Below are 24,448 nucleotides of genomic sequence, written 5' to 3' on the forward strand. Positions count from 1 at the left end.
TGCTTTGGTTATTTGGGACATTGTGTGGTTCCATATAAATGTTAGGATTATTTTATCTATATCTGTAAAGAATATCATGGGATTTTGATATCAATTGCATTTAATATATATAACACTTGGGGTAATATGAATAGTTTAACAGTGTTAAGTCTTCAAATCAATGAACACATGATGTCTTTCCATTTATTTGTTTATTTCTTTCATCAATGTTCTGAGTTTTCAGTGTACAAATCTTCCATTATCATTGGTTAAATTAATTCCTATTTTATTATTTTTAGTGGTATGGTAAATGCAATTGTTCTCTTCATTTCCTTTTCAGATAGTTTATGTTGGTGTATAGAAACACAATTGATTTTTATATGTTGATTTTGTAGTCCATAATTTTACTGTATTTATTTACTAGTCTACCAGTGATGTCGTTAGAATTTTCTACATATTAAATCATGCTGTCTGCAAACAGGTATAATTTTACTTCTTTCTTTTTGATTTGGATGCAGTTGTGTTTGTTTTTGTTTGGTTGCTTTGTTTTTGCATAAATTCTCTGTCTAGGACTTCCAGTACGATGTTGAATAATATTGGCAGGAGTGGATGTCCTTGTCTTGGTTCTGATTTTAGAGGAAAAGCTTTCAATTTTCCTCCATTGAGTATAATGTTGTATATGGCCTTTATTATGATGAGGTATATTACTTCTATACCCAACATGTCAAGGGCTTTTATCAATAAAATATATATTTTGACAAATACTTTTTCAGTGTCTATTGAGATTATCATGTGATTATCTTTCATTCTGTTAACATTTATTATTTGTGTATGTTAAAACTTCTTTGAATTCCTTGGATAAATCCTACTTGGTCATGGTGTATGCTCCTTTTAACATAGTGTTGAATTTATTTTGCTAGCATTTTGCTGAGAATATTTGTACCTAGTTCATCAGGAATATTGATTGGCCTGTAGTTTCCTTTTTTGTAGTGTCTTTGTCTTTGGTATCAGTGTAATTGTTTTAGCAAAATGAATTTGGAATTATTCCCTCTTCTTCAATGTTTTGGAAAAAATTTAAGGATTGTTCATTATTCTTTAAATATTTGGTAGAACAGTTCACTGCAGGTATTTGCTCCTGAGTTTTTCTTTGATGAGAGGATTTTTATTACCCATTCAATCTCCTTATACATTGTTGGTCTTTTCAGATTCTCTATTTCTTCATGGCAGTGTTGCTACGTTGTAGGTTTCTAAGAATCTATCCATTTCTTCCAGGCTACCCAGTTTGTTGGCATATAATTATTTATATTGTCTCCCATGATATTTTTTATTTCCATAACATTGGTTGTAGAGTATACTCTTTCATTCCTCATTATTTTTGCCTTCTCTCTTTTTTTCTTAGTCTAGCTATGGGTTTTTAAATTTTATCTTTTCAAAACACCAACTCTTAGTTTAATTGATGTTTTCTATTACCTATTTCATTCACTTCTGTTTTACTCTTTATTATTTCCTTCCTTATGCCAAATTAGGTCTTGGTTTCTTCTTCTTTTTCTAGTTCCTGGGTTGTGAAGTCAGGTTGTTTGAGATCTTTGTTAATATGACATTCATGCTATAACTTTTCTCTTAGTACTACTTTTACTTTATGTCATAAGGCTTAGATTATTGTGTTTTCATTTTCATTTGTCTCAAGATATTTTCTCGTTTCCATTTTGATTTTTTTCTTTGACCCAATGATTGGAGATGGCTGCATTGATTAATTTCCACATATTTGTTAATTTTCTTTCTGTTATTAATTTCTAGTTTTATTCCATTGTGATAGAAAGATACTTGGTATGATTTTAATATTCTTAATATTGCAAAGAATGGTTTGTGACTAATCATAAGATATATCTTAGAGAATGCTCCATGTGTGCTTGAGAAGAATGTCTATTTGCGTTATTGGGAACATTCTCTATATGTCTTTAAGGTCCATTTGGTCTATAGTACTGTTCAAGTCTGTTTTTTTCCTTATTGATTATCTGTCTGGATGTTCTATTCATTACTGAATGTGGTATGTTGAAGTCTCTTATTATTATTGTATTGTGCCTACCTCTCCCCTCCAGATCTATGTTTCCTTTATATATTTATGTGCTCTGATATTTGGTGCATAGTTATAGTTACATATAACCCTGATGAATAGACTCTTTTATCATTATATAATGACTTACTTTGTCTCATGACATTTTGACCTAAAGTCTATTTATGTCTGATATAAACATTGCCACCTCTGATGTCTTTTGGTTATCATTTGCATAGAATACCTTTTCTATCCACTCACATTCAGACTATTTCAAAACAAAAAACTACTCTATGGGGCACCCTGGATGACTGAGATAGTTAAGTGTTCAACTTTTGATTTTGGTTCAGGTCATGATCTCATAGTTTGTGGGATTGAACCCTGCATCGGGCTCTATGGTGACAGCACAGAGCCTGCTTGGGATTCTTTCTATCCCCCTCTCTCTGCCCTCTCTCCCAAAACAAATTAATAAACTTTTTTAAAAAAACTACTCTTTGTAGATATTATGACTGACATATTAATATAATAACTGTAGTCAATATTAGAAAATAATTCATTACTTTTTTAATATTTAAAAGTTATTTTGCAGAACCTGTACAAAATTTAAACATAGCAACTCATTATGAACAACTTCAATTCTAAAATATTTTAACCTTTGTACCTGAAGTAGAACTTGATTGTCTATTAATATGCAATACTGTGCTTGATGAATGTAAATTGGTAAAAGAACATTCTAAGAAAAAGTTTTCCATATACTTCAATATTTTTACAGAAGAATAGGTAATATACTGCAGATGAGAAAAATACCTTAGAATTAAGTATAGAAAATAGAAATGCAGAAGACCACGGAGGGAATACCTACAAAAATATATAACCACCATGTTGAAAATGATGATGTTAATTGCGTATATTTGCATAAAACATTTGCTATGAAATAAATGTAGATAAATAAGGATATATTATCTTGTCTTTGATTCTTTGCTTCATCTCAGCTCTACAAGAAACAAATCAGTTATAGTGTTCTTTATTTTCCTTCCTATTTAGAATTGCTTTTTTTGGCAAACATTTCAGTAAGTTTTATGTATGAGAAAATCAAGTGAGTTTGAAATTTATAAAGGTTGTGAGGAGCTATATATCAACTAAACAGAATTTTTGTAAATATATTTTAAAGCAAATCTTATCAACCAAATGTCAGAATTATTCCACTGATACTCATACTACTGCCACATGCTCACTCTAGAAATGAGCAAGCTGTTCGCCAGAGATTCAAACTATAAGCAGAAGTAGAAAATTTTATTTGTTCTGTGTATTTCCTGATAAACAAAACAATTGCCAGCCATTCTCTTTTCAAAGAGAATGGTACACATTTGATAACAGTACTGTTAGAGAAAGACATATACCATATGATTTCACTCATATGAGGAATTTAAGAAACAAAACAGATGAACATGGTGAGGGAGGGGGGCGGTAAAAAAAAAAAAAAAAGAAAGAAAGAAAGGCAAACCAGAAAGCAGACTCTTAACTATAGAGAACAAACTGAAGGTTGCTGGAGGCAGGTGGGCAGCGGATGTCTTAAATGGGTGATGAGTATTAAGGAAGGCACTTGTAATGAGCATTTGAGTGTTGTATGTAAGTGATGAAGCACTAAGTTCTACACTTGAAACTAATATTACACTGTATGTTAACTAACTGGAAGTTAAATAAAAATGAGAAACAATAGTCTTGTTAGAATCAGAAGAAATGCCTATAATATAGTCATTTCTCAAAGAAAGAAACACATTCATTGGAAATTTCCAAATAAATTTCCTTCTTCTCTGACTCTTTCAGGATGCTGCCTTTCATCTTTTGTTGTACAGATTTGTAATACAATTTTCCAGATACAATGTGAGGCTTATGAGAACAAGAGAGGGTTGAAGCATTTAGGTGTCTAAAACCATCCACAAATCAAAGTAATATGACTCTGCAGTAGATATACTCAGAAATAAAACAACAGTTGCCCAGTTATTTGCAGGGTGAGCTTTGTCAAATATACGTTTGAATACACGTTGATGATTTGTAGCTAAGTAAATAGATATGAAATAATTTCATATCAAAGGAGGAATGGCAAAATTTATTATTTTTTTTATCTTAAGTTATATAAGTAATCACACAAGAAGCCTCTAATGACAGGTTAGGATTTTAGGTTTTTCCATTTAACATCTGGTAATTACGGTAAAGGCGCTTTGATGAAATTCTGAAATGTCATCCAAATCAAAAAACATTAAATTTCTGAAATAAATTTATTCCTAAGAATACATTTTAAACCACTCTGAATGAATACAATAGTTTTGAATATTTCTTTAAGTTTAATGGAACAAGGGTCTTTGTGACAATTACAAAAGTGTAACCCATCCAGGCAGATGAGTAATAACAAAATAATTTTTATTTTATTTTATTACATGCATTAGGCCTATTCATGTTTATTGATATGAATAGTATATCTAATCACAATTCTGTCATAATATTTTATGTTTTTTGTTATACCTGCTCTGTTTCTTTCTCTATAGCCTATGGTTATAGTTACATACTAGATATAGTTTTCCCTAATGAATTATTATCTGTGACATACAGTAAAACTCTAGTACTATCTTACTCATTAATATTAAATTTCTATATTTTTCTTCAAAACACTGACATAACCACTCATTAATGCAAAAAATAGCATTTAAGACAATTTAAATTAAGTACATACAGATAATTTTTAACAATATCATCTATGTGTACAATGTCTATGTATACAGACATTGAGCATAAAATATATCTATGGATTGAAAAAAATTGTTGTAAAAATATACATTGCTATTAGAAACAGGTCTATATTTTATTTTTAGTATTTGGTTTCTAGTAACAGATCTTAAAGTTTTCATGTTATATATTTTTTTCTCAGTCATTTTAATTTTCTAAACTCAAGTAACCGTATAATACAAAGAACTCTTTGTTTAAATTAAAATTAAAGACACTATGATTAAAAAAATAGTTTCTTTAGTGTATATTAGCTATATTCCAAATGATTTAAAAAAAATTATACATGCCAAGGGATATTATCAGAATCTATAAAAAATGCCAGAATATAGTAGATAAAATTTTATCTTAATACATGATTATGAACAGCTTTAATCAGGTCTAAAAAAATGCATGAAGTCAATAGTACTTCTTCATTAATTTCTTCATATTTTGAACTCTTTAAAAAGGCAACTGAAATTGCTCTAAATTACTAAACTTGTTTATTAGACTGGAAAAAAATGTCTCTTTCATTTCATAACTTTTATCCCAAAGCAAATGAGAAAATAATTTAATACTTTCATATGATCTTTCATAAAATTAAAGAACATTTGCAGTTAAGCCAACTCTTTCATATTAAGTTTAATTAGTTATTGAAATGATCAGCTTTGCTATAACTTCTTTAAGATGATATATATCACTAACCTTATAACTAATTGAAATATAAAATAACTTTAAATTGCATGTGGCATATGTTCCATGTATTAAATCCCAAATTTACCATCTACTTTAATATATGTGAGAAATCCTAAAATAATATATTTTTCTCCAATTGATATTATAGAAAAAATTACAATCATAATTTACAATTATTTATATCTTTTGATGTAACATTGCATTTGTTATTTCATGAAAAGTATTAATGAATCAGACCCAGTTGGCACTATATTATCACTTAATTACTTAATATCCAGCATTACTCCCCAAATAGGGCAATCTCTTTGAAATTAACTTCTAGAATTTTATTTGTAAATTTTTATCAAAGTATATGAGGCCAAATTTTATAGATTCCTAAATATGCTCAACTTATTAAGAGTTACTACTTCAATCCTTGCTTAAACCAGTTATATATTCCGTATTATGTAACCAGAGCACGTTATTCAGAGATATGAAATTCTGAATTGTGAAATAAAGAAACACAAGTATATATATATATACATATATATATATATATATATACATATATATATATATATGTATATATACATATATATATATATATCTTATATCCTTATTTGAAAAATCACTCAAAACAAGAAAACAAGCTGAGAACCAATCACCAATTTAGGAGAATTATGCTCACTTGTATGTTAACCTGGGACTCAGTGATATTTTGCAAGTTTCTATTTCAATTGACAATGCAATAAGGTAAAAAGAAAATTAACATGGTGTCACTAATTTGAGAAAAAAACTGAAAACAGGATTATAAGAAATATTTCTAGGAACATCTAAAATAAATGAAATAATTGACATTTTTGTTTTAAGAACTACCTTGAAAACCAATGAATCCAACGCTCTAATCCTATTAATGATGAAACTGAGGTCCCAAAATACTAAGATTTACCAAAAATCAAAACTGAAACCGAAACTTGGATAATCACTTATGTAATCTTTCAAATACTATTAACCAAGTTCAAAAACTTATTCCAATTTTTACTTACTAACAATAGTTAGTAAGCCCTTTCTGTACATAAAGTACTCTACCAGTAGCTGGCCATGTAGAAGTAAGAAAATTAAAATGTTCCTGTAAACATGTCACTTACTTTTTATAAAATAATTAATCTATTTTTCTCTTTCAAATGGTGACCGTTTTAGTAAAAAAAAAATAATAAATTAAATAATAATGATTTGCATATTACTTACTATCAATAATACCCCAGTATTAACTCCTCAATAATGCTTAATACCTCAACAGTCCTCTCAGAGTTTCATAGATTTTAAATACTGAAGCTGGTAAAGTTTTTGACAGGTACAACTATCATAAAGATAAAACAAGGACATTAATTCATTATGAAGACTGATAAATGATACTTCACACTTATATTGTTTAGGTGCTAATTGTGATGACCCCAAAGAAGACCCAGATGCACTTCATTTACCAAAATTTTGAGTGTATGAAGAATGATAAATGCCTATAATGACATTCTATCACTGCTCAAATGAATTTGGAGGCAATGAATTCCGCTTCTTCTCTGACAGGACATCATAGCATTGGGTAAAATATTTCAAAGACTAATAGCTTGTCAGGGAAAGCTCAAACTGATAAGAATTACCTGTAAAATTATATATCCCTATGTTTGAAATTATTTCATGCAAAAATGTGAAGAACTGCAGAGGGTGCATATAATATTCTAAATGAATATGGGAAATGTCAATATTTCATTTAAAGCTTTCATGAAGAATGACGGTGGAAAGTTAAAATAGAACTCAAACTCAAGTAATGTTTTAAAGATTGCAAGCCAAGTGTAGCAGTTTGGAATCACCACCTGACAAACTGGCATGAAGAATCAAAGGAGATCTTATAGAAAGTATGACAACCTTGTAGATAGGTTAAATTAAAATCTATCAACATGTAAAAATGAAGTGAAGAGAAAGAGTCTTCTTGACTCTAATGGACAGAGCCTGCTGGTGGATTTAGGAAATTAGAAATGTTGATATAAGCAGAAAGGTCTCAGAAACTGCTATAGAACATTGACCCAAATTGCCTGGAATTTGTGAAATTTACCCAGACACTAGAATATTTCAGAAAAATATGAAATATAATAACACTAACTTTACTCCAACTTTACAGAAGCAGAAACAGACTTCCTGAATATTGTTCTTGTCTCATTTTTATAATCTCTTATTGGAAGTAAGAAATCCATGCACATGGAAACATAAGCATAAGTGCTGGACTAACAAGTGATTTCAACAATCTCTAAATTCACAAGTTGTAAAAGAGTGTGTGAGTTAACCCAAAGCCAAAGAGAACTATCTTTTACCCAATTATCCTCCAAAGTGGTCTCATAAATGCTTTTCCCCCTTCACTTTGTCAACACCATGATTACTGTAAACCCAAAGTTGATATAGAGCAAATTATAATCCAAAATACAATATCAATTGTCTTAGTTTGGGTCACTATCACAAAATAATATAAGCTGTGTGCTGAAACAATAAAAACTTGTTTCTCACAGTTTTGGAGACTGGGAAGTCCAAGATCAAGGTGCCAGTAGATCCAATGTCTGGTGAGGGCACTTTTCATGGTTTTCAAGGAAGTATCTTCCTATCCTATCCTCACATGGTGGAGAGAGGGAGAGAGAGAGAAACAGAGAAAGGGAGAAAAAGCTGTTTCCTGACTCTTCCTATAAAGGCATTAATCCCATAATAAAGTCTCCACCCTGATGACTTAATTATCTCCCAAAGAACCCATCTCCAAACACCATTATCTTGGAGATTAGAATTTCAATATATGAATGGGGAGGGGGGCGTGGTGACACAGAAATTCAGTCTATAGCACTGATAAATTCATACAAGTTACACCCTCAGTTTTGTGCTTTCCATGAAACTGTCTTCTAAGAAAACATGCTTAACTGACCCACAGATTGAAGTCATCAGAATTATTGAGGGGTGCCTGGGTGGCTCAGTCGGTTAAGTGTCCTACTTTGGCTCAGGTCATGATCACACAGCTTGTGAGTTCGAGACCCGTGTCAGACTCTGTGCTGACAGCTCAGAGCCTGAAGCCTGCTTCAGATTCTGTTTAGGTCTCTCTCTGCTCCTCCCCCCATTCACACACTGTCTCTCTCTCTCTCTCTCTCTCTCTACCCCAAATATAAACATTAAAAAAAATTTTTACAGAATTATTGAAATTGGATTCATAATTAAAGCAATATTACAATAGTCACACATTGACCTATTTGTTGCATAAATAATAAAACCAGCATTTGGGAGCAGCAACTAGAACTTATTTGCAGAACAAAATAAGATATATATATGTATGTATATATATATATATATATATATATAGAGAGAGAGAGAGAGAGAGAGAGAGAGAGAGACAGAAACAGAAACAGAGAGAGTCAGAAATAACATAAAGAGGCCAATACCTTCAAGTTTCCCCACAGCTTTTGTTAGGAATCACAGTTAAACCTGCAAATGAGACAAAGGTGAAGAAATGTTTTATAAATTGATGAGATCACCTGAAAACTGAAGAAACGAATTATTGTGAATGTTGAAAGAGTCTACAGCAAATGAAATAAGTGAGGGAAAGGATTACATGATTTACTGTTTAGGCTATCAAGGAGGAATTTATAGTAACCAACTCACCAAAAATAAATCTTAGGAAGCCAGATAAATTTTTTAAAAGCCTTACTGGATATCACATATCTACTTAAAGGTACAAAGACCTACAAAGAGTGTCACAATCGTACAACAACAAAAATCCAGGAAAACACCAAGTTCACAACTTGACTTGAAACTACCAAAAAGTTGAAGTGGCAAGACTAGCAATCGGTCCTTCATCTATGGAGAGACAAGCACCTGAAGAGATACATGGGGATTTGAACATTTGCTTACTTGCAACGGGCAGAGCTATGCTGGACTATGAAGATTTCAGATAAGATAACCTGCTGGAGGCTTGGAGTGAATCTTCCTTTAGTGTTGTCCTATTATGGATGCCTATGGAGATAACAGCACTTCTAGAGGTACCCACGGTTCCTTTCTACCCAATATTGCTACCCTGATGGTGCTGACAAGAGATATCGGTCTGATTAAACATGTCTTATGCAGGCAATGTGTCTCTTAGTCTCAGAGGATTGGCTTCTCTGGCCCTGCTCTTTCTACTTCTCATATCTGGTTCTGGGCTCAGCACTTATCCATACCCTTTCCTCATTAATAGAAGTCTTTTGTTCTTACATCCTCAGCTTTAATGGCTTTCCACCAACGTCCTCAGCATTTTTATGAGAAAATGTGGAGCCTTTAGGATGTTACACATATAGGGAGAGTTTGCAAAGTCTTGATGACTTTTTTACAATATAATTCATTAGATACCCACAAAGATTATTGAGCAGAGTCCTGAGAAAGCATCCATCATAGTATATACATTGAAGTAGAGAAGAGCACAGGCTACATGAGGAGCACAAAATTCACCAGCACCCTTCTGCTTTAGTCCCCTAGAAAACAAGTCTTTATCTTTAGGAAAGGGCAACAAAAACATATTCTGATGGCACAGGTGTAAGTTCAATGCTGCTGGAGAAAGAGAACGGAAAAATATCCTCTACTACATGGGAAGCAGTAGGATAATCGCTGGGCCTAGTCCTAGAGAGTGGGAAAAGATTAGCTCCTTGGGAAGCCCAAAATTCTGAGATGCTGGGACATAGTGCCTGCCTGTGGCTTAATCAGAATGATCTTAAGTATCGGGGTAGCAAGTATCAGGTAAAAAGTTACAGTATTTACCCTGGGAGTGTTCCTTTGTTTTTGTAGATAATCCCCATAGAAATATAACACAAAAAAGGGGCATCTGAGTGGCTCAGTTGGTTAAGCATCTGACTTCAGCTCAGGTCATGATCTCATGTTTCGTGGGTTCGAGCCCCGCGTTGGGCTCTGTGCTGACAGCTCGGAGCCTGAAGCCTGCTCTGGATTCTGTCTGTTTGCCTCTCTCTCTCTCTTCTCTCTGCCTCTCCCCCCTCTCTCTCAAAAATAAACCAACATTTAAAAAAAATAAAAGAAAGAAAGAAATGTAACACAAAAGGAAGACCTAAAGCTGATAGCAGAGTAGATAAGGAGAAAAATCATATGGCCCCACCTTAATCACAAATTATGCCTTGAAGCATGTGTTGGCTGACTTATGCTGAGGTTATTTATAGTGCCCACCACCACTAGAAATACTTCTGTTTGGATTAATTGAAACTACCACACCAAAGGCCTAGGAGAAAAAAAGACAGATACATTTGCATACAATCGATTTATCTGTCTCTGCTGTCCTAAAAAAGGTACCGAGTTTCATAAAAATACTATGAAACATATGGAAAAATAAAATAACAACACACAGCCAAAAGACAAAAAGGAAAGAAAGAAAAAGCAGAATTTGATTTAGATATGAGACTTTCAGTTCAGCTCAAGCATGTGAAGAACTTAAAAGTCGTCTCTTCCACCCTTACTGGAGGAATATTGTGAACACTCTTAAGAGTTAAAAATTCCAGGGGCCCCAGTCTAGTGGGACCCCACAATATTGTGACAATTACCTTGAACTGTTCAGCCAGGTTCCCTTGGTAAGTATCAGGGAAAAATCCCCTTGGGTTTCCAGCAGTTGGAGGAGAAAGGAACCATTTAAGATACGCCAGAGAACTCTGTTCTTAACAAGACATGCTTTCAGGTGAAACTATTTAACTAGAGCCTAACTTGCTGGGGTATTATCAGAGTCCGACTTACCTGGGGAAGGGAAAAACCTAACTTCAACTAGCTTTAGCCTCCATGTAGGGAAGGAAAATACCCAACACTCCAGCCTACACACTCTAGCCATAATGTCCCATGGCGAAGCAGGGAGAATAAAATTGAGAAACACTTGTGAAATTCAGTCCAAAGGCCTACAGTTACTAAAAGACTGAGACCTGATCAGAGGGCCATTTCAGATTGCTTACCCTCTTCCCACACCTCACCATATTACTAAAGGTCTATTTACAGCTGTTCCTTTTACTTAATACATCATGTCTGGTATCAAGAAAAAAATCACAAGGCATAACAAAAGGCAAAATTCACATTTAAAAAATTTTTTTTTCAACGTTTATTTATTTTTGGGACAGAGAGAGACAGAGCGTGAACGGGGGAGGGGCAGAGAGAGAGGGAGACACAGAATCGGAAACAGGCTCCAGGCTCTGAGCCATCAGCCCAGAGCCTGACGCGGGGCTCGAGCTCACGGACCGTGACCTGGCTGAAGTCGGACGCTTAACCGACTGCGCCACCCAGGCGCCCCCAAAATTCACATTTTAAAATACAAAGCGAGCATCAGAACCAGATGTGGCAGGAATATTGAAATTATCAGACCAGGAATTTAAAATAACTGTGATTGATATGTTAAGGAGGACCGTAATGGACTGTAATGGACAAAGCAGATAGCATGTAAGAACAGATAGGCACTATAAGCAGAGACAAAGAAAGCCTAAGAAAGATCCCGCCTACCAAATGTTACAGATAAAAAACACTAGGGGAACCTGCGTGGCTCAGTTAAGCATCTGACTCTTGATTTCGGCTCAGGTCATGATCTCAAGGTTTGTGAAATTGAGCCCCATTTTGGGCTCTGCCCTGACAGTGCAGAGCTTGTTTGGGATCCTCTCTTCCTCTCTCTCTGCCCCTCCCCTCCTTGCATGAGCAGGTGCTCTCTTTCTCTCACTCTCTCTCACGCTCTGTCTCAAATATATAAATAAATAAACAAATAAATAAATAAGGGGGGGTGAGGAAACACCATACCAGAAATGAAGAATGCTGTTGATAGGCTTAATAGTAGACTGGACATGGATCAGAAAATTTCTGAGCTACAGAACATATCAATAGAATCCTCAAAAACTGCAAGGCAAAGAAAACAAGGACAAAACAAAACAAAACAAAACAAAACAAAACAAAAAACAAATACACCAGAATATCTAAGGACTGTGGGACAACATACATGTAATGGAATACCAGAAGAAGAAAGAGAGAAAAGTACAGAAGAAGTATTTGAAATGATCATGGTTGAGAATATTCCCAAATTAATTTTGGACACAACACCACAGATCCAGAAAGATCAGAGAAAATCAAATAGAATAAAGGCCAAAAAACAAAACAAAACAAAACAAAAACCTTTATGCTGGCATACTGTTTACAGAAAATAAAAGGCAAAAAAAAAAATCATGAAAGAAACGGGACAAAAACCTTAACACATTGAGGAAAAAAGATAAGCCTTACATCTAACTTCCCAAAAACCATGTAAGCAAGAAGGGAGCAGAATGAAATATTTAAAATGTGGGTAGAAAAAAACCCACCAACCTAAATCCTGTACCCTGCAAGATTATCTATCAAAAGTGAAGGAAAAATAAAGACTTTTTCAGACAAACAAAAATTGAGGCAATTTGTCGGCAGCAGACCTGTTGTAAGAAAAGTTAAGGAAAATTATTTAGGAGAATCTTGGATCTACATAAAGAAAGAAAGAGCATCAGTGAATAACAATGAAGAGAAGGCAAAATAAAAACATTATTTCTTATTCTTTTTTTTCAAGTTTATTTATTTATTTTAAGAGACAGAGCTAACAAGCATGTGGGGGAGGGGCAGAAAGAGAGGGAGAGAATCCCAAGCAGGCTTCCTATTGTCAGGGCAGAGCTGGACTTGGGGCTTGATCTCACCAACCATGAGTTCATGACCTGAGACAAAACTAAGAGTCAGAGGCTTAACCAACTGAGTCACCCAGACACCCCTAATTTTTTTTTATTCTTAACTGAACTAACAGATAATTATTCAAATAAAAATAGCAATGATGTATTCAGTTATGCTTTCTTATGTACATTTTACTTATAAATAAGACAATAAATTTAAAAATATCAGTCAGAAAGAATTCTATTCAAAGAGTTATACTGAAATTTAAAATAATCTAAAGCCTTAAAAATCATATAATAAAAGTTAATTCATAAATTACCTGAATTAAATCATTTATTATCACAGCATAAAAAATTGTAACATGGTGCCCTCACAATAAATGCCCCCTCTTTTGAAAATAAATAGAATCAGGGGCGCCTGGGTGGCGCAGTCGGTTAAGCATCCGACTTCAGCCAGGTCACGATCTCGCAGTCCGTGAGTTCGAGCCCCACGTCGGGCTCTGGGCTGATGGCTCAGAGCCTGGAGCCTGTTTCCGATTCTGTGTCTCCCTCTCTCTCTGCCCCTCCCCCGTTCATGCTCTGTCTCTCTCTGTCCCAAAAATAAATAAACGTTGAAAAAAAAATAAATAAAAAAAAAGAAAATAAATAGAATCATATTTATGTATGAAAAAAACCATTATTATATGATAAGATCTATTCCATTGATATTATAGCTAAAGAATTATTTTGTGTTCGTTATTTCTACAAATATTCATATTAACTTTTTTAAACATTTTCCTAAATTTTTATTCATACCCACAGACTTCTAAAAAAAAAAGAGAGAACATAATTCAATCCAGTTTAACAAATATTCTTATGAAAATAGCTTACATTTTACTGTCCTATCAGAAAAAAATTAAATAATTCCCTAATGAAAAATAAAATCATTTCATCTAGTGAGTGGGAGGTATAAGGGCAACTCTCTCATCTTAACTGCTATAAATGGGATAACATATTTATTAAAAACTTATATTTTGGGATCAATTTTCAGACTCACATGTACAACTGTGGATATCAGATGTGAAAGGAGAGAGTTTTCTTCACATAGCCTTTCCATTTAATCCTCCCTCTGTGGCTATATTTGCCTATGATGTGCTACCCTTTTTTTTTTTTTTTTTTTTTTTTTTTTTGGTCATGGAGAGTTTGTATAGTGTTTTATTCCTGTTAAAGGCATTTTATCTAAAAATGTAATAACCACAAAATAAATAGAAGACAAGTATGCAATGTTGCAGTGGATTGGGGAACCAGCTTATCTTTCCCTGTAAAAAGAATTTAATAGCTGTCAAAATTTCTATATCCCCAGAAATCTTACCCTAAAAATATTAGCAAATAAACTCCATGTACTGTTACTTCTTCTTCTTCTTCTTCTTTTTTTTTTTACATTCCCACATGCACTTTTCAAAATTATCTAGGACCACCTGCATCTGGAAACATTCTGTTTTGTGCTTTTCACATATCTTTTATTTAAGCATATGTCTCTGAAGAACAGCGAAAAACAGATGGTTAGAAACCAGGGTTTCTTTAAGAAAAGAAAACATACTAGAGGCACCTGAGTGGCTCAGTTTTAGGCATCTGACTCTTAATCTCGGCTCAGGTCAAGATTTCACGGTCATGAGACGGGGTCCTGCTTCAGGCTCAGGGCAGAGTGCAAAGTCTGCTGGGGATTCTTTCTCTCTCTCCATCTCTTTCCCCCTCCCATGCTTAAATAAATAAATAAATAAATAAATAAATAAATAAATAAAAATAAATAAATAAATAAATTAAATCAAAAAAAAAGAAAGAAAAGAAAGAAAAGAAAACATACTAATTTAACTTAAGTCCCTCAGAAATTTTGCCATTTGTGACAACATGGATGGACCTTGAGGGCACTATACCAAGTGAGAAAAGTCAGACAGAAAAAACAAATACCATATAGAATCTTAAAAAAAAAAAAAAGATGGGGCGCCTGGGTGGCGCAGTCGGTTAAGCGTCCGACTTCAGCCAGGTCACGATCTCGCGGTCCGTGAGTTCCAGCCCCGCGTCGGGCTCTGGGCTGATGGCTCAGAGCCTGGAGCCTGTTTCCGATTCTGTGTCTCCCTCTCTCTCTGCCCCTCCCCCGTTCACGCTCTGTCTCTCTCGGTCCCAAAAATAAATAAACGTTGAAAAAAAAAATTAAAAAAAAAAAAAAGACAAATAAAATAGAGTATATAAGTATCCTTTGAGAACTCTGAAATATTAGGCAAATATAATTTATTAAAGTTCTATGTGTATTTTTGCAAATGGAAATGAGTAATAGTATTACCTTCTCTGTTTTAAATTCAAATTTTAAATATTAAGTTTATTCCATAATTATTTTTCTTGTTCCCTTTGAGTTTATGGGAGAAATCTAACATTCAAGATTTCTTTATTAATGATAAATAAATAATGATTCAAGATTTCTTTATCAATGCAGCTTTTGAGTCAAGGATACCTGTTTTTTTTTTTTAATTACATTTAGAACTGTTTTTTAAAATGTTTATTTATTATGAGAGAGAGGGCGCATGATGGGGAATTGGCGAAGAGAGAGGGAGAGAGAAAATCCCAAGCAGTCTCCACACTGTCAGCACAGGGCCCGATTCAAGGTTCAAACCCACGAATAGTGGTATCACGACCTCAGCTTGAAATCAAGAGTAGGGTGCTTAACCAACTGAACCGCACAGGCACCCCAAATTACATTTAGACTCTTAACTATAAGACAGCAAACTGAGGGTTGATGGAGGGGAGGTCATAGGGGATGAGCTAAACGGCTGATGGGTATTAAGAAGGGCACTTATTCTGATAAGTACAGGGTGTTATGTGTAAATGATGAATCACCAAATTCTACTCCTGATACCAAAAAAAAAAAAAAAAAAAAAAGAGAGAGAGAGAAACTAATAAAATAATAAATAAATAAATAAATAAATAAATAAAATTACATTTATTTATTTCATTCCATGAGTTTTTTGAAATTTCACTCAATTCATTGTATTCAACAAGTTCTTATTTAGTGCCAACTATAGGCAAGACACTGTGTTAAGTGTAAAAGGTAAATGAATGAAAAGAGGCATGATCCCTGTCCACAAAAAGATCAGTGTAGTGAAAATACAGATACAACCGTAAAGAGCCAAATATGATATAATATAATCACTGCCATAAAGGACCAGTATACAAGGTACTGCACTGGGGGAGGAGCTTCCAAGCCTGTGAGTATCAAGGCTTGCTTCACAGAGGAGGCAACATGCTAAGTTACAACCTAAAGGAGAAAGAAGACTTTACCAAGACAGTCTAAAGTAGGTGGTAAGGGCATCAGAGCATCATACTCCAGGGAAATAACACACACCAAGAAATGAAACAGCCATCATGTTGAAGAATTGCAAGAGAGTTTAACATGTGTAGAGTTTAAGGTTAGAACGGGTGTGACCAGAGAAGAGAATGGAGGGACTGGCAGTCACCAGGCCATGGAGGGCCTCATAAGACACCCAGAGGAGTTGGTCTTCATCCTATAGATGTCAGAGTCATAGAAGATTTCTTAGCAGGAAAAAACAAAATTAAAAACAAAAATCAACCAATTGCTATTTCTTTGCATTCTAATCTTTATCATATGCAGAGATTTGTTAGTTAGTCTGGGTCAATAACTTCATCTCTTCAAAAGGATGCCACACAAAAATGGGCCTTTAAAAAGAGAGAAGGTATCTCTACAGAGGAAATAACATACATTGTTACAGGGTATTAGGGTTTTCAAGACAATCAATGGGAATAAACTCTCCATATGTCTCCTCTACCAAGAAAAAGACAGAAAAAAATACAGAATGAAACTTTTCCAACACTCTAAAAACTAGAAAATTCCCTTAACAGTCAAGTGATATTTCTACTAACTGCACTCTTGATAGAGAATAGATATAGGAGTACATTCTTTTAATGTTCTAGTAACTGAGGATGTACGGAATTGAAAATTCCAATATGGTATACAGTTGAACTATTATCCTGATTTGTTTCTGTAGTTAGTTATAAGCATAACACTTAGAAAAGAATATACAACATCAATTCATCAGTTCACAATAAAAGGTTGCCTGCTAAGCTTTACAAAATTTATGTCAATTTACCATACATATTTAAGTCTAAGTGGGGCTGTTGTCATATTGACATTCTTAGTTTTTGCAAAAATGGCCTCACATTTTTTATTTTGCACCGAGCCCACAAACTCTGTTAGCTGGTCCTGGATTAATAAATCATACCTCCTAACTCTAATGATAAAATTAATAAAAATAGAAAATACCAGGGCACCTGGGTGGCTCAGTTCATTAAGTGTCCAACTTCGGCTCAGGTCATGATATTACAGTCTGTGAGTTCAAGCCCCACATTGGGCTCTGTGCTGACAGCTCAGAGCCTGAAGTCTGCTTCAGATTCTGTGTGTGTCTCTCTCTCTGCCCCTCCCTCACTCACAGTCTGTCTCTCTCTCTCTCTCTCAAAAATAAACATTAAAAAAATTGTAAAGAAAATACCAACCAAAATAATGAAAAAGATGATATCATTATATATGTGTGCCCACTTCTCTTTCTGAAGGCTGGCATTCCGAAGGATAAATGAACAAAAGAAATTTTTGCAAAATCCAACTCAAACCAGAAAGAAGCAAACACCAATTAAAATAGAATCACACAATATCTGAAGTTATCTCATGTCTAAATATCAAGAATAGTCTTTATATAATCTTAAGAAAGCATTCAGGAAGAGATCTAGAAACAAATGAAACCTCAGTTTTCTTCTTATTTTCAGTGAATGGCCTTAACTCAGAAATAGGGGATTTAATATAAAAGCAAAAACCATTAATAGGAAACAGCCCCATTTCCATGCTGCCAACTCCTAACTGAACAATATGAAACAGACTTGGAACAAAAGCAGAAAATCCCTAGAAAAAGCCTTACATATAAAATAGGTGGAAGCTCCTACACACCAGAGAGAGTCTCCTGAAAATGACACTTGTAGACACAATGTAGTAAAAAAAAAAAAAATGTACATATACTGAAAAATGACTAACGAAAACAAATCACATGGATAGACAATAAAGGTACTTCCAGTAGAAAACAAGCACCCACATTCACAGTCCCAAGGAGAAATTTTCCTATACAAAAAGGTTTGAAATTTTTGATCAGTAAATTCTATAATGTCTGCTTTAAACTCTGCCACATACAAAACCGATCTCATAGAGCCAACGTACTTCTCAGGTGGAATTAATAATCTGTCCTCCAGTTTGGATTATTAATGACCAAAAGAAGTATCGAAAATTGAGACCAGCTAAGTATGATGCAAATGTTAGGGACTAAGACCATTTGTGTCAACTTGACAATGAATTGTTTTAGGATTTTAGTTTAGTTTAGTTTTGGCAGGAAGAGATGCCTATGGAGCAAAACAACCATCACCACCACGACAACTTTATTGTATCCTTAGGAAATATTTTCAAACCAATGCTAACAATTTTTGCATCAAAATATGAGCTTGCTTATTTAAGGAAAAGCTCATTTTTCAAATTAAATTCTGTTTTCCAACATTCACTTCAAATTATTTTGCCAAGTGATATCCACAAAACCTAAATTATTATTTCACAAACTGGAGCCTGCCCCATGTCTATGTTTGCTCTTTTTCGAATAATATATTTTGATTGCAGATTCTCAAAATCATCTTAAGGGCTTGTTAAAACAAAAATTGTTGTTCTCAGTCCTCAAATATCTGAGTTACTATGTCTATGGTGGGACTAGAAAATTTGCATCTCTACAAGTTCCTTAGTGATGTTAATGCTGCTGTTCTGGGGACCATATTTTGGGAACTATTGCTTTATTATAAAGCCAGTTTGACTCAAGGCTTGTCTATTCCTGCAGCCAAAAATCTCTTAAATGATCAGATTTGGAATTTCCGCTGTTGTAAAAGAAAGATTTTATTGAAGCAGAGTTGTAGTTTTTGAGGCAGTATAAACCCCAGGTGAGATTGATGTTTCTATAATGGTTATAGATGATACGTAATGCAATAGATAGAAACTTTCAATTCATTCTCACTAACCAATATCTACTACAAATTTAAACAGGTAGTTGTTATTCACAACTTCCTCAGAGAGGCAGAAATTGAGGTATTAGAAGACACAGAATGAATAGTTTAAATATATAATCAAATAACTAAAAAAGAATACAATTAACCCACTTAGCCTAATACCATAGCTTTAAACATTTAGTTACCCAAATTCCAAAGTTTCATTTGGAACACAAATCTCTAAAATGTTTCCAGGAGTAATAAAAAAGAGTTAGGGTAGACAACATGTAATGATTATCAGAAAAATACTTTGACGATAAGAATTAGTCTTATTGAAAATGTGATCATTTGATAACCTAAATGAGTGAACAGCTAGATGCATGCTGGATCCATTCGATTACTGACAGGGAACTCAGAATTTATGTTCCTTAAGTCCAGGCCATCAATATCTGCCCCAAGGCATACAAATATTTGACTCTTCGGATTACTTGTTCTTCCTTGATAAAATAAACAATGGGAAACAACACTGCTCATATTTTGCCATGGCTTACTCTTTGAATACGAAAGAGCAGAGTGAATAGAGAACATGAAATAGGGAATTTCAGCTCATATGAATACCACAATTCTGAATAAATTTTGAAAGGAATTCTTGGCCAGGGCGCCTGGGTGGCTCAGTCGGTTAAGTATCCGACTTCAGCTTAGGTCATGATCTCATGGTTGGTGAGTTTCAGCCCTGCGTAGGGCTCTGTGCTGACAGCTCAGAGCCTGGAGCCTGCTTCAGATTGTGTGTCTCCCTCTCTTTCTGCTTCTCCCCGACTCATGCTCTGTCTCTCTCTCGAAAATTAATGAACATCAAAAACAATTAAAAAAAAAAAAAGGAATTCTTGAACTCTTTAGAACCGACCTATGGGAGTATTTTAAATACATTTAGAGTTTTATAACTATTGTACTGCATGATTTACCTTTGATGTCCTCTTAAAATTAACCACTGAACTGCCTTCTGTAACTATAGTTTTGTGTTTTCTGGAATTTCCTATAAAAGAATTCGTATCGAATGTAACCTTTAGTATATGAATTTATTTAACTTAACATACTGTTTTTGAGATTCATGTGCATTGTTGGGATTTATTACTCCTTTGCATTGATGAATGGTATTCTAGCTAATGTATATACCGCAGATATGTTTATCCAATATTTGGAAATTGGCAGCTGTTTTAGTAAAGCTATAATGGACATTCATGTATAGGTCTCTATATGCTTTCTTTTTTCTTAGATAAATATCTATGAGCTGGCTTGCTGGTTCATGTGGTTGTCTCATTGACTTCACCAAAAATGAAAAACTGATCTCAAAAACTACTATACTGATTGTAACTTCTGCCAGCAATAGGTAAAGTCTTCATAGCATCATCAATATTTAGTATTGTCAAACTTTTTAGTTTTAGCCATACTAGTGAGTGTATGCTAGATTTTGTGTATTGGTTTTAATGCATATTTTTATGATTACTCATTATTTTGAACATCTTTTCACCTTTTTTGCCATGTGTATTAATTATTTGTTAAAGTTTCCATTCAAGTTTTCTTCCCACTGTTTTTCCAAATTGCTTATTTTCTTAATATTGAGTTTATTTTTTTTAATGTTTATTTATTTATGTTGAGAGAGAGAGTGTGTGATGGAGCAGGGAACAGGCAGAGAGAGAGGGAGAGAGAGAATTCCAAGCTGACACTGCAGAGCCTGATGTGGGGCTTGAACTCACGAACTGTGAGATCATGACCTGAGCCAAAATCAAGAGTGGGACACTTAATTGAGCCACTCAGGCACCCCTCTTAACACTGAGTTTAAAGAGGTTTATATATACATTATGAATACAAGTCCTTTTCATGCATGTTTTGTAAATACTGACTACCAGTCTAAAATTTGCATTTCCATTTTCAGAAGAAATCTAATAATCACATAAGTTCCATTAAAAAAATGAGTATCTCCTGAAGTCCAGTGACAATAGTTGAAAATGTAAAGATAAATATTTGCCACTGTCAGTATGTATAGTCTGGAAAGTGGGTGCAGTATAATCTAAAGAAATGTTTCAATGTAATGCAAACAAGTATTCTTTTAGAGCTTTGTTCTGAGGAAGGAGGTATAATCCAAGGTGAGCTGACCCCAAACAAGAGAAAAGGATTCAGAAAACTTAGTACAGGGAGTAAGAAGAACAGGGACGCCTGGGTGGCTCAGTCGGTTAAGCATCCGACTCGATTTCAGCTCAGGTCGTGATCTCCAGGTTCATGGGTTTGAGCCCCACGTCAGGCTCTGTGCTGACAGCTCGGAGCCTGGAGCCTGCTTCGGATTCTGTGTCTCCCTCTCTCTCCGTTCCTTCCCTGCTCATGCTCTGTCTCTATCTGTCTCTCAAAAATAAATAAATGTTAAAAAAAATAAAAAAAAATAAAGAAGAACAGAAAGGGCATGCTAAGGAAAATTAAGAGTATGAGTCAACACACATATGGTTTAAGAGGTGAGCGAATTTCCAGTCAGATCTACATAATCGTGGGTCTTGTGTGCCATTCACTTGAACAGGACTATACAAAGAGCACTGGGTAGACATTGACTGAATTTAAACAGGTGAGTTCTGTAGCCAGATTTTTCTGAGATAGCTCATATTGAAAGTATGGGTACGATGTGAATTAGGGACAAGACTGAAATCAGAGAAAACACATGAAATCAGAGAAAGCACAGAGATGTCTACTGGAGAGACTGATAAGTACATATGTGAGTTCAATAAGGTTAGAAAGAAATATCTGAATGAAGGCATGTATAAGGATTAATATCTATATGATTTTATGATAGATTGAGTGATAATACTGGTATAGAGAAGGAGGCAAAAAAAAAAAACAAAAAAGAGGGAATTCTAGGAAAATCCAGGGTTCTGATTTATGTTTTGGATAATGGTGGTATTTCTCCTTCTATACACATAGTAGGAGGACACCATGAGATATAATCTCAATCTGACTTTCAGTGTTTTGGGAGGTTATCTTACCTTTTTATCCTTTCCTCTCACTTTTCAAAAATCTCTAGTGGGGGTGGGGGGTGGCGCCTGGGTGGCTCAGTGGGTTAATTGACTGACCTCAGCTCAGGTCAGGATCTCGTGGTTTGTGGTTCCAGCACAGAGTCAGACTCTGTGCTGACAGCTCAGAGCCTGGAGCCTGCTTCGGATTCTGTATGTGTGTCTCTCTCTCTGCCGCCCCCGCCCCCCCTTGCACTCTGTCTCTCTCTCACCCTCCTCCCCCAAAAAATTCATTTTTTTTTAAATCTCTAGTGGGAATCTATGCCCTGATCAATGATGTATTCTCTCTGCTCATAACCTCATGTTTTGACCATTCATTTGATTGGTAACCATATTTTCACTGTCTTCAATATTATCTTCCTTTATATCATTACTCTACAGTTCTCTGTGGGTCAGCTCACACTACTCTCCCATCCACCCAGTGACCCAAACTTCCAAGCCTGGATTAATTGAGAAAGAGACATATACACGAAGTAAAAGTGATTTCGTGTCCATAAATACATAAATGGATAAAGAAGTTGTGATACATATATCTATATATCTACATAGATATATAGACGTTGTAAGAGATAGATAGATATATGATCAGTCATTTTAAAGAATAAAATCTTGGGGCGCCTGGGTGGCGCAGTCGGTTAAGCGTCCAACTTCAGCCAGGTCACGATCTCGCGGTCCGTGAGTTCCAGCCCCGCGTCAGGCTCTGGGCTGATGGCTCAGAGCCTGGAGCCTGTTTCCGATTCTGTGTCTCCCTCTCTCTCTGCCCCTCCCCCGTTCATGCTCTGTCTCTCTCTGTCCCCAAAATAAAAATAAACGTTGAAAAAAAAAAAAAAAGAATAAAATCTTGCCGTTCATGATAACATGGATGGATGGACCAATGGACTCTTACGCTAGTTGAAATAAATAAAAAAGAAATACCATATTATTTCACTTATATTCAGAAACCAAACAAACAAAACAGAAACAAATTCATAAATACAGAGAACAAACATGGTTGTCAGAGAGGAGGCAGGTTGAGGGTAGGCAAAATAGATCAAGAAGATTAAGAGGTACACACTTCCAGTCATAAGAACGTCATAAGTATCCTTACATTCAGAAATATGAAAAGTACAGCATAGGGAATGTAGTCAATGATATTGCAATAACTTTATGATGACAGATAGTAACTACTTGTTGTGGTGAACATTTCATAATGTATGCAAATGTCAAATCACTATTGTACACCTGAAACTAATATATAATATTGTGTATCAACTATACTTCAGTTAAAAAGAAGAAAAGGAATATATTAGTAAGCATTATCTCCTCACCCCAATCCTTTATTACCTCTAGCTCATTTGTACACTTTTACCAAATAATCCCATCAAAATACAAATTCATATGGTCATACCCTTTTCCTTTTAGATATCTTTAGTAACTCTCCTTTGATAATCTGAAGTCTAAGCTCCATAGTAAGGCATGAAAATCTCACTGTGGTCATTCTATTGTCACTCCATTTACTATATCATAATTGGATATCATTATGACTCAATTCCTTTCCCTATATCTTTCTACCCAGAACTTAGTCACTCTTATTTATCTTGAAAAACTCTTTTCAAAAACTACACACTCCTTAAAACTTTGCCTAATAGGCCCACCGAATCAAGACTAATTATAATTTTCTCTCATCTGTTTTGTTATACAAGATTAAATAGATAATAATTTAATATGTATGTATGTGTTCAAACTTTTCAATATTATAATTATATTGTTGTTTTCTATTATGTTTAATTTACTATGTTCCAAACACCTGCAGAGCTTTCTTTTTACTTGTCCACCTGCACTTCGCTCATAGAAGTCAAAATAACTAAATGCCCACTTAGCAAACCTGAAACATGCATTTTCATATCAGTAAGGATGAAGTATTTCAATGCACCCTAGAACAATTAAAGACAGTAAGATACTTTCATTTGATCAAGAAATGTTCGTTAAAACAAAACTTACAATCACAGGAATTAATTGTAACCCAGAAATATACTTCATATTGGCATTCCTTCTCAATATGAAAATACGTCATTATTGGGGCTCCTGAGTGGCTCAGTTGGTTAAGCATCTGACTTTGGCTCAAGTCATGATCTCACAGTTTGTGGGTTAAAGCCCCATATCGCGCTCTATGCTGACAGCTCAGAGCCTGG

At 34.4% G+C, this 24,448-nt stretch overlaps 1 long non-coding RNA gene across 2 annotated transcripts in view; it reads right to left on the reverse strand.

The window, feature by feature from the left end:
• Nucleotides 1-8,014: 8,014 nt before the first annotated feature.
• LOC123608779 overlaps nucleotides 8,015-24,448 on the reverse strand; it is a 368,747-nt gene continuing 352,313 nt past the window's right edge. For both annotated transcript variants that reach the window (XR_006717433.1, XR_006717434.1), the window contains 2 exons: nucleotides 8,935-8,977; nucleotides 8,015-8,119 (listed from right to left, as the gene is read on the reverse strand). This is a non-coding gene — a long non-coding RNA (uncharacterized LOC123608779). The remainder of the gene's footprint in view (nucleotides 8,120-8,934; nucleotides 8,978-24,448) is intronic.

This window comes from Leopardus geoffroyi, chromosome B2 (assembly GCF_018350155.1).
Source record: "Leopardus geoffroyi isolate Oge1 chromosome B2, O.geoffroyi_Oge1_pat1.0, whole genome shotgun sequence".
Lineage (NCBI taxonomy): Eukaryota > Metazoa > Chordata > Mammalia > Carnivora > Felidae > Leopardus > Leopardus geoffroyi.